General features: G+C 48.3%; 1 protein-coding gene across 3 annotated transcripts in view; it reads right to left on the reverse strand.

Annotated features, from left to right (window-relative positions):
- BASP1 (brain abundant membrane attached signal protein 1) overlaps positions 1 to 10,643 on the reverse strand; it is a 51,018-nt gene extending 40,375 nt beyond the window's left edge. The window contains exon 1 of one of the 3 annotated variants that reach the window (XM_066326319.1): positions 10,447 to 10,643. The gene's annotated coding sequence lies outside the window, so the exon portion shown is untranslated. Of the gene's footprint in view, positions 1 to 4,451; positions 4,476 to 10,176; positions 10,400 to 10,446 lie in introns of those variants that run through there. The other 2 variants (XM_066326326.1, XM_066326335.1) reach the window with 2 other exon arrangements.
- Between the last annotated feature and the right edge of the window lie 3,292 nt (positions 10,644 to 13,935).

Here is a 13,935-nt window from a genome sequence, read left to right on the forward strand (position 1 = left end):
CCCTTTCTTGTCAGCAAAATCTTTATGGTAATTCTGACCACATATTCCCAACAACTACCAAATACTGTCTTTATAAGAAGTTATTCCACAGTCAAGAATTTTTTACTATGATTTATTAATTAAAAATTATTTAAATAATTTAAACTCAGCTTACTGATCATCTGTCATCTGTTACAGAGCAAAGAGACACTCTTTTCCTCATGCAATCCAAAATTATCTACATGAACAATGGAAATCTCATTTCTCGTGTACAACCCGGGTACGACTAGCAAGTTACTTGTTGGTCCTTAGTGACAGAACACAGAAAGATGACTTCTTGTTTCCATGAAAGTCTTTAAAATGACTGTAAGCTGTGAGACCTATTGCTAAGATTAAAAAATATTCCACTGCGTTAGTTAAGATGAACTCTCTCTATTTTTTATTTCATATGAAGGTATGTGAAATTCCTGGCTGTGACTCTGTAACTTTGAAATACAGTCTCTTAGGAACCGTGAGCAGATTTAACCACAAATAGCTAAATGCGCCTAGATACATGAAGTTTTATTTAACTATCTCCCTAGCTAATTAGATCAGGGGACCAGGATCATATGGCTAGATTAATTAAGATAAAACAGGGCATCTGTAATAATTAAGTCATCTCTTTGGTCTTCTTTCCAGAGCAGGAAGTCAATGAACATCACTAGTGCAGCAGCCCATGACTTCCAACCACAGATGTAGTCTCACCAAAGCCACTGTTTTTGCAAGACAGCCCTGAAGGCTCCCTTGGACAGTCTGATTTTATTTGTTTGCTTTAAGAAGACCAGAGGAGTTCCTTCCCAAGTGGAATCCCTAAGGCTGATCAGAGATGAGGTTTCCAAAGACGGCAGGGTGAGACAGGCAAGAGATTCAAGTCAGGAACTTGAAGCTTAGAAAAAAAAAATATTAAAATACTGAGGACCAGGTAGTAGACCCATAGCCAAATTCCAAGGGTGTTGAAAAGGAAGCGCAGGACTAGGGAGGACTCTGCTTTTTCATTCTAATGCACAAAACTTCCACGTACTTGAAACAAGCATTAGTATTCAAAACTTGAAAGGGCTTGTGGGCGGACGTCAGGCTGTGAATAAACCTTATATTTATCTATTATTTTGGCTCTATCAACACTGTAAGTTTTCTCTGTGTACGGAGTCAGTTAACTGAGATGACTAGCTGTAATACTAATGAAAATAATATCCTTTGAGGGATTTTTTTGGGGAGCAAAATGTACAGCAGATGATCCAAATCAATACCTTTCAATTCCCTGACCCCCTACTTGGGGACCCTCTACAAAGACCAAAAACTATTTTGTGTCTTCACTATTTTGTGTAGCTACAAACTTGTCCCTCAGAAGAAAAGACATATATATCTGTCATCATGAAGTCACTTGATGGCAACATCCACAGTGTAGACAGCAGTCACATTGTCATCTCTATCATTTATGGATGTTATGCTTTATTTAGACACAATCAAAATCTAGAGCAATTAGAAGTGGATCCAAAGAATGGTTCTCTATAAAAGAAGCCCAGGCCAGTATGACTGTGACAGCTACTGGCCTTTATGCAATATGCAACCCAGCACAGCCACAGCTTGACAGACAAGCTTTGTCTTTCATAATAGCAAATGTTTCCCCTAAAACTGTGTTCTGGAAGGTTTTTCAACTCACTAATGCAGTCTAATTATGAGCTTGCAGCAATTTAATTTTCTACAGGAATCAAACAAATCTAGTTCTTCTTGAAAAAAAGACTGACAGTTCAAGCTATCACAGAAGGTTTTGGTTTGTTGGTGGATTTTTTTTTTTTTTTTTAGTTTAGTCAAGAGTCGCTTTTGTTTAAAACTAAAACAATGTGTAAAAACGAAAAATTCTCTCCCCTTTCAGTCAGCAGAGGAAATCACATTAATATTTCTTCAGATGGTAAGAAGTTTAAAACTGTTGAATGCTTTCATCTGGCAGAGCTCCAAGTTTTCCATATTGTTACAGGATTTGCATGAAACTTTGTTTAAGACCAAGTTCTCATGTTGATATGATCTCACTTTAGTGAACATCTAGATTTGGGAGCCATATGCATGCAAACCACTGGGGTCTGTTAGCATGAGTTATGGAGTTTAAAATTAAAGTTTTACAAGACGTGGTTCTGGACTCATACCTCTGCTCATTACATATGAATGCCAGCACACAATTAAGTTGATGACATATTTCTTCCTGTGTTCTGCATGTCTGCTTATGCACACATGTTACCGTGTGATTATCAAGGTGTTCCTTGAAATAGGCTGAGTTAGTTCATGGATGAAAATATGGACTTCTAGAAAGGATAAGCAAGGGAAATGGCTACATAGCCACCATGCTAATTTAATTTAAATGCAGATAAGTAAGCTACAGTAACATGGCAAGGAAGGGCACAGAGCCAAAGGTAGATGAAAAATTATTTTGAAGACAACAAAAAAAATTTTAATGGGATACATTTACAAATATGGACAGAGAAAATACAGTATATCCCAACAGGTTAGAATCCAGTTTCTAACATGAAGCATTTAAAACAGCTTCTTCAGTCAGGAGAAAACGTGCCAAAGAACTTGTTTTTTAAGTAGAAGGGAAATAAAAGCTACTGAGATAAATATTTCTGTTCTCAGCTGGTAAATTTACTGTCATTGTTCCACAGAAAACTCCTGGACAGACATTTTCTTTTGAACCATGAATCTGTCAGTGCAGAATCTCCTTTGCTCTCTATCACCTCCGTGTTTCAGATGGTGAGGCACTCGGATGTTCCTCACAGGGTCAATGGCTGTGAGAGCATGCAACGCCAGCTCATTTCCCTCAACACCATACTCCATATATCAACTCCAACTCAGAACACACATGGCAAGTATTTAAAGACACAGTATTTATCCTGCTTCAAGCATTCGTCGTCTGTTAACTGATATGTTTGCTCTGCTCCATAATGTCTTGGTAACAGCGACATTCCAAGAAGTGTTTGCAAAAACACCTGTAGGTGATTTGCAGTCCAGTTTGAACCCTTGGTAACAGAAGGTGCCTCAGCAGTGAAGGCCACTTTCAATACATCGTGGCCCAGTGGATTGTCAATACAGTGTGCTGTTCAGTCAGGAAATGAGACACCATAAGGAGTGCCATATTCCTATTGCTAGCAGCACCAACAATTTCTTCATGAATCTGTCAGTCACTGACTCATCCACAGAAGAGGATGACAGCTGAACTTTTAGTGACCTAATAATCATTCTAGTGCTTATAAAAAAATACTGTAATATTAGTTTTCTTGTGCTCTGTTGAGGCTTCTACTCACTATTACACGAACAGGAAAAGAGTGCACTCCGGTGAACTATCATATTTCTGTGCACATGGTAGTTCTTACTTAGCTTGGCTCTAAAAGCTAATTCATTAAGGTAATGTCATCCATTCAAGGCAACTGGATGGGAAGGATGGGCCACTATGCAGAAAGCTGAAATGCAGAAAGCTAGGTATCACTAGGGAAACTAGCACTGAATAAATCATTAAAATGCAGAATACTGGTCGAACATCAGATGGCTACAAGCAGCTTAAAAGGTTTCTGCTGGTACCTCTTCACTGGAGGATGGGTTTTTTTGAGATTAATATCTCCAACAGTAGGAAATGAGAAAAGGGAACAGCATACAGAAGCAGAGAATGGATAAATTCCTCTTACTAAAATTCTCTCCTGTGAGTAATACCAGATCCTTCAGAAAAAAAGATATCTTCAAGGACAACTTGTCACTCTCCTTGAACTCTCACATCCTACACGCAGCATTGTAGAGCTATCAGAAAGCTCTTAGCTATGATTGCTGGAGTTGCACAAAGCATGTGTGGACTGCAAACAAGGAAAGGTTTTCCACATTTCCATATTTGCTTTGTTCTGCTAATTTAAGAATTACAGGCTTAGGGGCTATCCTGAGCAGTCAGGTACCCTACAGAAGCCTCACATGCTCCTAGTGAAAGCTCCAAGTGAAATAAAGTTACCAACCAACAGTACTCTCCTACATCTCAAGCAAGGTGTGGAATGGAAGAGCCTGGAAAATCTGGACTGATTTTTAATTTTATCTTCTGGAGAACTTCCATCTCCCTTGCTTTTTGCAAGGCCTGTAGATCTGAAAAGCAAAGCAGTGGCCAACACACATCTTTCACCCTCTCTTCAGCGACACCAGCTATTCACAGTACGAACTATACATTCACTGGAGCAGGGTTTACATGCAGGGCTGAGTGAGGCTGCTGGAGGAAAATGAGCCTCACTATCTCAGCATATCTAGTTAAGAAATGTTGGATACAGCAGCTAGCACATCTTCCCCATTTGCTTTAGATTTCTGGGGACAGCAAGAAACCTAGAACTGCTTTCACCAGCTCAGATCTCCCTGAATTTGCCTCCTCCCACCAGATCTGCAAAATTAGCAGCAAAAGTCAATCATGCACTTACCAGCACTGGCCAAAATACAGCAACTTTGTGTTACTGGAAACTCTGTGTATGAAAGGGAAATGTAGAAATAATCTGAACACCTCATCCAGTGGTGACAGGTTTCACCCTGTCCTTTTCCAGACTCTTAATTTTATACCACCTCTACCCTGTTTTTGTTTTTGTTTTCGTTCTCTGCTAATGACGCGCTTCACTGCCTTGAGGAAGGATGATTACAGGAAGCTGATGTAGCAATTCTCTGGCTCCAGTCTATCTCAGACAAGCACATACCAAAGAATTTCTCATGGTGTAACTCCTCCATGTTGACTATGTTTGTAATTGGGTTTTCATTGCTTTCTACATCCCGATTCGTGCACATTTGGCATGTGTTTTTCTAAGGTATGAAGATGAGAGACAGTTGCATCAGTTCTATATAATTTTGATCATTCTTTGTTTTGTCTTTGTTTCATTTCTTCTCCATAGTTCAGCAATCATCTTAAATTTGTCTAGCAGATGCACATCTACTTCATCCTAAAAGAGTTAACCACAGAAAGATGAAATTTTGAATTTGAGCCCCTCCATCACCAACCAATCACACAAGAAAAATAGTAACAGCAGCAACTAAATTCAAAAACTATATGCAGGCTCTGTCCTTCTGCAGAGGTTATGTGCTGCATCCATCGAGTATTTTAAAGACTATTGAAACAGGAGATAGCCAGCAGCCCTGATTTCACTGTTCATACAGAACTGGCTTCCATTTGTCACGCAAAGTCATGATGGGATAGATTTCTGTCTTTAAAATCAATCCTTGGGAAACTTTGTCATTACAGATACTAGGCTTTTGCCTGAAGGAAAAGGCTATGCTTCGGCAGTGCATTCATATCCTCGTCATGCCAAGACATCAGTAGTATTACAATCACCATCGTGATATCATCCATCAAGGTTGGTAGCTAAGGCCCAGTCTTACTATACATTCAGTGTTGTATCCTTTGTAAGGACAGTAAGTCTCTAATCAAAATGAAGATCCTGCCACCAGTCCTATGGTTTACATGTAGTACCAGGTCATGCTGCCCTGAACAACTGGTAAGGCAGTGTACACAAAATAAAATCTTTTGAAAAGGCATTCAAATTCCTAAAGGTTAAAAAAACAGTCCCTGGATCAGCAGATCATAATCATATGTGGCACCACTTACCAGGCTAAAATCTAAACTATGTAACATGTGACTAAAAAGCATGTGGCTTTCCCAATGCTATCGCACTGGTGGGGTACTTGGCAGTATATACCCAACAAGTCAGGCAACTATACAGACTGCTTCATTCCTATTCTGCAGAAGACAATAACAAACACATCAAAAGAGATCAGTCTGTGATTTATATCCTAAGACAGAAGGTTTTTATTAATAAAACTGTTTCCTCAGAGTTAAATTCCATTAACCGTACTTAAGACGGAATTACTACACATCTTGCTCCCAGGCAAAACCTGACCATTCCACATGTGTTACAAATCAGTATCTCTTCACATTTATTGGTGTGCAGAAGAAAGTCAAAGGATTTATTTTCCGATTCTGGCAAGTCAGGAATCTTTCATGTTTGAGGAATCACATTGCTATCAATCTATTTCTATTTTAAATTTATGAATTTTCATACCAAGTAACCAATAGATACATTTTTATGTTAATCACATTTCTCCATCTTGAAGTAAGAAGCTTAGGTGGCATCACTTTTAGGGAAGAGAACTGAGAGATACAAGATATTGTAAGGAAAACTTTAAAGTCCATTCTGCGCAAGGTTCCCCCCCCTTCTTCCCCCTGCATATTTTTTTAATCTTGAAAGCATTTCCTACTAATGCATGAAGCCCCCATTATGCTGCATATGGTTTCTGTTATCAAGTCTATAATGCTTTCAGAATTTCTTTGATTTCTCTGGTTGTTACCTCATTCTTTTCATTCCTGATTGACACAGAAGAAGCAACCCAAGTCATTCCTAAGGATCTTTCTTTAATCAGTCTCCATACTTCTGTAGCATACCTCAAAATGATTTGTCTTTATTATCCTTGCATGAATGAAGGTAAAGCCTTGAATACTGGTTGATTATTATACTCTTCATTACATTTTGGAAGATCACCCGGTTTTCTTACTTGAAGAACTAGATTTTACTCATTAAATTAACACTGCACCCGTGGACACTACACTTACACCTACACACTTTAATCAAGACCCGGAATTTGTGCACAAATATGTACAAAAAAAACACTGCAGAATACTCTTCATAGAGATGGGACAAAAAAAAATAATTAAAAAATTAAAATTCTTGTTTTCAAAATTTTCAAAATGCAAGATCAGCTTTCCATGGCAGATTTCCAAATAATTACTAGCTCAATGTTAGCCAAGTGTCTGAAAATGTAACCAGACAGAACTCTCCCAAAATTTAATGGGAAGGCCTGCTTCTACTCTGCAACAAGCTCATTTTTCCTACCCTGCTCAGTGTGTGCCATTGGGCCATGGGTGGGTGCTGGCACAAGGGAAGAATTTACCATTGTTCAGGAGGAAGCCGCCGTGTACGCAGGAGGTTCTGCTGAAGGACTTCATGGTTCACTGCATGGGACAAAGCTACCAGTGGAACACAGCACAAACAGAAGAAGCTTCACTTGGAAAATACAATTTATTCCACAGACTTGATTTTGAAAGATCCGAACACTTAAGGACTGGAGACAGCTTTAGACATGGCTCAGAAATCATGGAGGTTGCATACCCTGTAGTCTTAGGGTAAGGATATGCACCAAAGGTGTTCCACTCTTTGAAATAAATCAACTTTGTATCACCACGTTGCTTCAGAGGGTGCTGCATTTCAAATGCAAAGACGTATGGAAGAGGGTGGGGGAGAAAGAAAATATTACACCAGATCATTGCTTCTGGCAATAACTTGAACAGTGATTTTACCATTTTTACCTTTTTAATGTTGATTTTAACTGAATACTATATACTCAGAGGTTCAAATCAACAGAAAAATACTGTTGCATGATTGCATTTTGGCAGCTACATACGATTTCCCTGTATTACACAACCAGCTATTTCATACATGAAGCATACAAGAATAGGCAGAACCACCATAAATTTCCCAACATTTTGTGTTTATTCTGTCCGCAGATCACAGTTAGTGCTCCCTGGCTAAACTGAAACAGCCAGACAAAAAGAAAATAACCACTGCATAGAATGCACTAGCAAGGGAGATCACAAAACAAAGCTTCTCCCTCACATGAAGTTCTGTGAGACAATGAGCAGACAGCAAGTGCAAAAAACCTTTGGCCATGTCCTTGCTTCTTCTTTTTTCCTCACCCCTAAAGGTTGCCTAGAATTCTCAGAAACACCTTGAATACAAAAGGATTGTGTGGGACAAGGCATCTCCCCTGGAGACAGCAGTAGCAGCAGATGCTGCATCTTCTTTCAGTGTGGCACTCCCACTCCAGACTCTCCATGGCTTAATGGGAACATCTACGCAGGGCAAAAAATCCTTCAGCGTTTGAAGCCTGGCCACCAGTTTAGGTGGTGCCTGGCAAGCATCTGGCAAGCAGAGAGGGGACATTTAGGCATATTTTAGGGCTCTGATGGCTTCTTCAGAAGAGATTTTAATTGGAAACACTGGAAATATTAAGTAATTGCTACGCAAGGGGCCTTGGGGTGTATGTTTTCTAGCGAATGTTCATCACCCTCGAGGGGAAGCAATAAAATCCACTGCCGTTGCCTGCTTAGCAGCCCACCGGCAATATTCTTTTGTCAGCTTTAACTCCAGCCTGACTAACAAACCAGTTTTCTTCTGTTGAGAAACTGTCATTAGCTTACAAAATTATCCATTTCAAACAGGCTTAAGCATGCTCCCTCTAAAGAGAGATATATATCCGAATTTTGGACAAGAGCTGAGAAAGACGAGTGGTGAAGAAGGAACAGGCACCAATGCCAGCATCGAGACGCAACAATTCGAACAAAAGAGATCTCAAGATGTCGCACTAACACGCACGCACACAATCTTTCTCTTGATAGATTGCTTCCCCTCGGCAGAGGGAGATGCTCCAGGAGACCGCCCGCCCGGGCACGCAGAGCACGCGTGTCTCCTGGACGGAACCCGGCAGGGAGCACGTCCCTGCGGCGTGCCTGCTGCGCGGGGCTGCCTCCTGCGGCACCCGCTTCGCCCTCTCCGCTCCAAGGGACCCAGGAAGGGCCCCGGGCTGCTGCGGAGGGACCCCCGCCCCCCACGGCCGCTGCGAGCCCGGGGCGGGGGACTCGCCTGCCGCCGACCGACACCCGCTGCGGGCGGGGAGGGGGCGGCCAGCACGGCCGGCCCTTTCCCCTTCCCAAATGCCAAATTTTGTGTCGGTGAGGGGGATGAGGGGGAACACGGGCGGGGGCGCACGGGTCCCCTCCGTCATCGCGCACAGTAAGAGACGCCAAAGCGAAGCCAGGCGCAGCCGGAGCAGGAAGGGTGCGGGCGCACCGCTGGGTCACGCCGATGAACCCGCGCTGGGGCTGGCGGCTCGGGGGAAGCGCCCGCGGGTCGCGGCGCAGCGCGGAGCCTTTGTTCCGCCGCCGGCCCGTCCGCGCCGCCTTCGCGCATGCGCCGGCCACAGACAAAGGCGCGGGCAGGGCGGCGGGGGCTTCCCGCATCCCCCTCCACTCCTCATCCCCCACCGCTCCGTATCCCCCCGCCACTCCGCATCCCCTTCCGCTCCGCATCCTCCTCCGCCCCGCATCCCCCTCCACTCCTCATCCCCCACCGCTCCGTATCCCCCCGCCAGTCCACATCCCCCCGCCGCCCCGCATCCCCCTCCTCTGCGCATCCCCCCGCGCGGCGCCCACCCGGCGTGGCAGGAGGTGGGGTGTCCCGGGGGTGTGCGCGTGTCCGCCTCCCTTTCCCCCGCGTGAGCCGCCACGCCCAGCTTCCCTGCGGGAGCCGCGTTTAAAAGACACGCGTGTGCGTGGGGGAGAGGCGACACGGCGGGTCGGGAGGGGAAAGAAAACGGTCGAGAGCATTTGTAGCTTTCTTTGGTGGAGGGAAAACGGGAAGCCAGAGGGCTGGTGGGGACCTGTGGAAAGTGGGGGCCGCAGTCGGTGAATATTCATAGAATAAGCGCATCGGGGCGTAGCGCGGCGGGCGGCAGCGGCGGTCCCTGTCGTGTTTGACGGCGGGTCCGTAGCCCCTGCTCGGGCAGCCGAGCCCCCGGAGCCTCGGCGTGTACTGCCCCGCCGGGAGCGGCGCTTCAAACCCACCGGCGCGTCCGCGCCTCCACGCGCACGCGTGACCGCGGAGGCAGCGCCGCTTCCGCGCCTCCCGCCGGGGACGATCGCGTTGTCGCCGTCCACAATGGGCAAGAGCCGCTTCCCCGCTGCTCGCCCGCCCCGACGCCCCCCGCACCCCGCGGAGCCCCCCAGCAGCCGCCCGGCCCCCGCGATCTCCCTGCAGCACCGCCGCCCCCCGCCCAGCCGCCCTGCCATCTTCCTGGCGCCGTGCGTGCTCTTCTCCCAGTGCTTCCTTTCATGGAGAGCTTGGGGCATCTTCCTTTTTTTTTTTTTTTCCTTTTTTTTCCCTTTTTTTTTTCTTTTTATTTTAGATTAATATTACTATATAAGCAGACTCCCTTTGGAAACGGGCTAAAAGCACAGAAAAGAAATCGGGCATAAACCACTATTATTCCCACCACACCCACCGCTACCCCCACCCTTGCCCAAGAGAGCCTTCCCGGGCATTTAAATCTCACGGAATCGCCTTCGGTCCGTTGTGTGCCTCGATCCCGCTCCCAGGTGGTCCCCTCTCGAGGAATCGAGCTCCTCGCAGCGATATTCCTAAAATGTGCCCTGGGCAGGCGCCTCCCGGGCTGCTCCGCTCTCTCTGCTCTTACCGATTCACACGCACATCTCCTCTCCCCACAATCGAGACACAACGGAAGGGGGGGGGGGAAATGATAAAAATGGCAAAACTCTCGCGGGCTGCTGTGTAAATGACATAAGTGAGACACACCGCGTCTTACCTTAATGTGATTTTCTTCTGTCCCTGTCGGTGTGTTTGTGTGCTGGGGTGTCACAAAGAGAGTCCCAGGTAGCCCAGAGCCCCCTCGCCTCGCTCGGAGCGCTGTGGCTCTCGCCCGCTCGCTCGCCGGGACTGGAGTGCCTAGTGCCTGCTGGAGCACTGCCGCCGCTACCGCGGCTGCTGCCTCTGCATTTCTCACTCTCTCCCCCTCCCTCTTTCCCTCCCTCCCCCCTTCCCTGTGACAGTCTGTGGGCAGTTCAAAAGCCACACGCTTTATTTATTTATTTTCGGTGCTGGCGGGCGGGGGATGCGCTGCGCGGCGCTGGCGCTTAGGGGGCGCACGGACCCCAGGTTTAAATATCAGCCGTGCAGGGTGCGGCGGGGGGGGCCACATCGCGGGGCCGCGAACGCACCTTGCAGCATTGCCCCCCCCACCCCCAACCCCTCAAAAAAAAGGGAAGAGAGCTGCCAACCTCCCTGCCCCGAGGAGAGCGGGCGCGGGGCACACACACGCCGGGGTGCGGGGCGCTCCGCGACCCTCCGCGCACCGCCCGAGCCGCGGATGGTCGCGGATGCCATTGCGCACCATGGGGCGGAGGGTCCGTCCCCGGCGGAGCTGGGATACTGCGCGGCGGAGGGAGCGGGCGAGCCGGCATCCTACACCTGCAGCCTTCTCGGGGAGCGGGAAAGCTGCTTGCACGGCGGAGAGGGGCGGCACGGGCGGAAGAGACTAAAAATTCCCGGGCCTGGATGCTCTTGGTACGCTTAAGGAGAGGGTCTGCCGGTTAAACACAAAAGGCAGCAAAAGAGAGGGAAGCAACACATTTCTCAGGAGAATGGATCTCTCCCGGGCGCTCCTGCAGCTGAAGAGCTGGCCTGAACGTCGCTGGGGCTTCAGGACTGGTACCCCTCCATCTCTCCCCCTGTTCCAAAGCACCCCTGAGGCCGCCGCCCGCACTTTCCCACCGCCCTCTTTTTACAGCCCGGCTGTGGCGGGGCCCGGGGGTGCCCTGCTCGTTGCTCCGCGCCCGCTCCGCGCTGCGGGAGCCCGGCGGCGGCGGGCGGTGCGCGGGGCTGAGGCGCCCTCTGCTCCCCGAGCGGCGGCCGGGCAGGGATGGGCTGGGCTGGGCTGGGCCGGGTGACCGGCCCCGGGACCCGCAGCCCGGGAATGCCGGTGGAGCGGAGCCGCTGGGAACGGACGGCGGTGGCACGTCTTGGGGAGACATCTGGCTCAAGGGGCGCGATCCGGCTACGCCGGGGCTTCAAAGCCAACAGCACCATCTTTCAGCAAGAACAATGGAAGCTGTTTCCCATTTATCTGGGGACAAGGACCGAGTGAGAGACGTGTAGTAGGGAGCCTCGTGATAAGGTTAAGTCCGATTTGCATTTTCGATGGATATGGAGCGAAAGGGGAGCAGGGCATGTGGAGAGGGAGGGCGCGGTCGCCAGGGTGTTCTGAGGGCCGTGGCGTGCCGTGTGATGTGCGGTGCGAGGAGTCGCGCTTCCCGGACATTCCCGTGAAGGAAAACTATCGGGCAATAAAATGCATTTTAGTTTGTGTTTCACACACCGCACCCTGCAACCTGTAGGTGTGCCGAGCATCCACCCAGCCGCTGCCGGGGCGGGGAGCCGGCAGAAACGCCAGAGGAGAGGCTCAGAGATGACCTGGCAGCGCGGCGGGAGCCCCCGCTGTCCCCCCGCGGTCACACAAAAGCCCCGGGCGTGAAAGGATGAAAGGAGGAGTACGGATACAGCCGGTTCACCGGGCAGGGACAGTTCCTCATATTTTCGTGAAAGGGTCCGCAAGCCAATCTTTTCCTCATATATTTATTTTATGGGGTTTTACTTTCCTAGTTCTCCTTCGTATCTCCGCATTTTCCCGGTGGTTTAACCCTCGCTCTGCAGCCGCCGGGGCGCAGAGCTCTCCATGCCACACCTGCCCCGATGCAGCATCCCACTCTCCCGGGGCGCGGTGCGGGCTGGCTGCGCCCTGCGGCAGCTGGGGGAGGGAGACAGGGAGGGAGGGCAGGCGGGACCCTTTCCCCCCGCGCCCCCGGCCGCGATATCTCTGCGCTCACGGTGACGGGCTCGGGGGGGGCGGCTGCAGCGCAAGGGCGAGGCATGCAGCAGTCAGCGTTAAGTCGGGCAGTCGAGGAAAAAGAAGAAAGGGAAAGGGGACACGCCCTGACACGTCCTCGGCCGTCGGAGAAGGAGGTAGCTGCTCCCCGCGGAGGCGAGGCGCGTCCCGCCCCCGCGCTGCATCCCGTAGCCCGGGGGAGCAGGGAGCCGCCCGCTTTCCCGGGAGCATCCCCGGAGAGGCAGCGGTAACGCCGGCGCCTGCCCGGCGATGGCGTGCTGCAAGGTCAAGGGAGAAAATCCCTCTCCTCAATTTCATTTCAAAGCCAGGAGTATTTGTGAGCCAGGGCTGGCGAGAAGTGGGTCCAAAATTTAGCTATGGAGTAAAGCAGAGGCGGGCAGAGCACAGCAGCATGTCCGCGGGCTCAGTGAGGGGCCGAGGGCCTGGGCAGAGCTGAACTCAGGGTGGGGCTCTGGGCCGGGACCATCAAGGCTAACAGCTCCCATGAGGCCATGACATTCAGACTGTCGACATTGTCTTGTAAAATTGCCCAATCACCACACTACTAGTGTGAAGTAATATTAGAGGGAATGAAAGAGGCTGTTATTTAAATTTCTGTTTAAATGTGGGCTTAGGCAATGAATGCTCACCTGCATGAAATCAAGCACTATCAGACTTTTGTAGCTGAATTACAGGTTACACAGAGTTCACAATATATCTCAGAAAGAAAAGTGTTCTGAGTCATTTGCTTGGAAAAGCCTGTACAACTGAAAATGGCACAGAAATAGTCATTGCTACTATCAGCTTTTAAGGGGTTTTGATCCTTTTACTGTTTTCAGCAGCTAGAGGGCTGAGAGGGTAACCACAGTTTACCAGCTAGTATTCTTTTAAATATACACCTACACGCTAAGTTATGTATCTCAGAACAGCCAAATTCAAAATTCGTCAAATGCTCATTTCAGTTACTTAGCTGCATCAAGGTAAGATACATATCTGAATGTCTTGTTTCATAAAAGTGATACTGTTAGGCAAATGGGTATTCTAAACAGCCTTTGAATATCTTTGTCTTAACTAGGGGTGTGTAAAGTATCCTCTCCTTTTTCTTCTGAAATGAAAGACGGAATCTGGAAGAAAGAAAAAGTGCAGAACAGAGACACCTGCAAAAAGCTGAATAATCAGGTCTGTTGTGGAAACAGGCAAGTCTAGGCCCTTTTGTGTGATTAACAGCTGCTTTTCTGAAATCCACACTGTTACTCTGCTTTGACAAATACCCACCCTCAAGCTACCTCCGTCTTCTTAGCCAGGTCCTTCTGACACTTCTTGCCACTTACTGTATCTCAGTGTTCTTCCCTCCAGTTTCAACGTTTCAGGCACAGCCTTGTTCAGCCCTGTCTCTCTTACAGGTGTCACCTG

The sequence above is a fragment of the Sylvia atricapilla genome, chromosome 1 (assembly GCF_009819655.1).
Source record: "Sylvia atricapilla isolate bSylAtr1 chromosome 1, bSylAtr1.pri, whole genome shotgun sequence".
Taxonomy (NCBI): Eukaryota; Metazoa; Chordata; class Aves; order Passeriformes; family Sylviidae; genus Sylvia; species Sylvia atricapilla.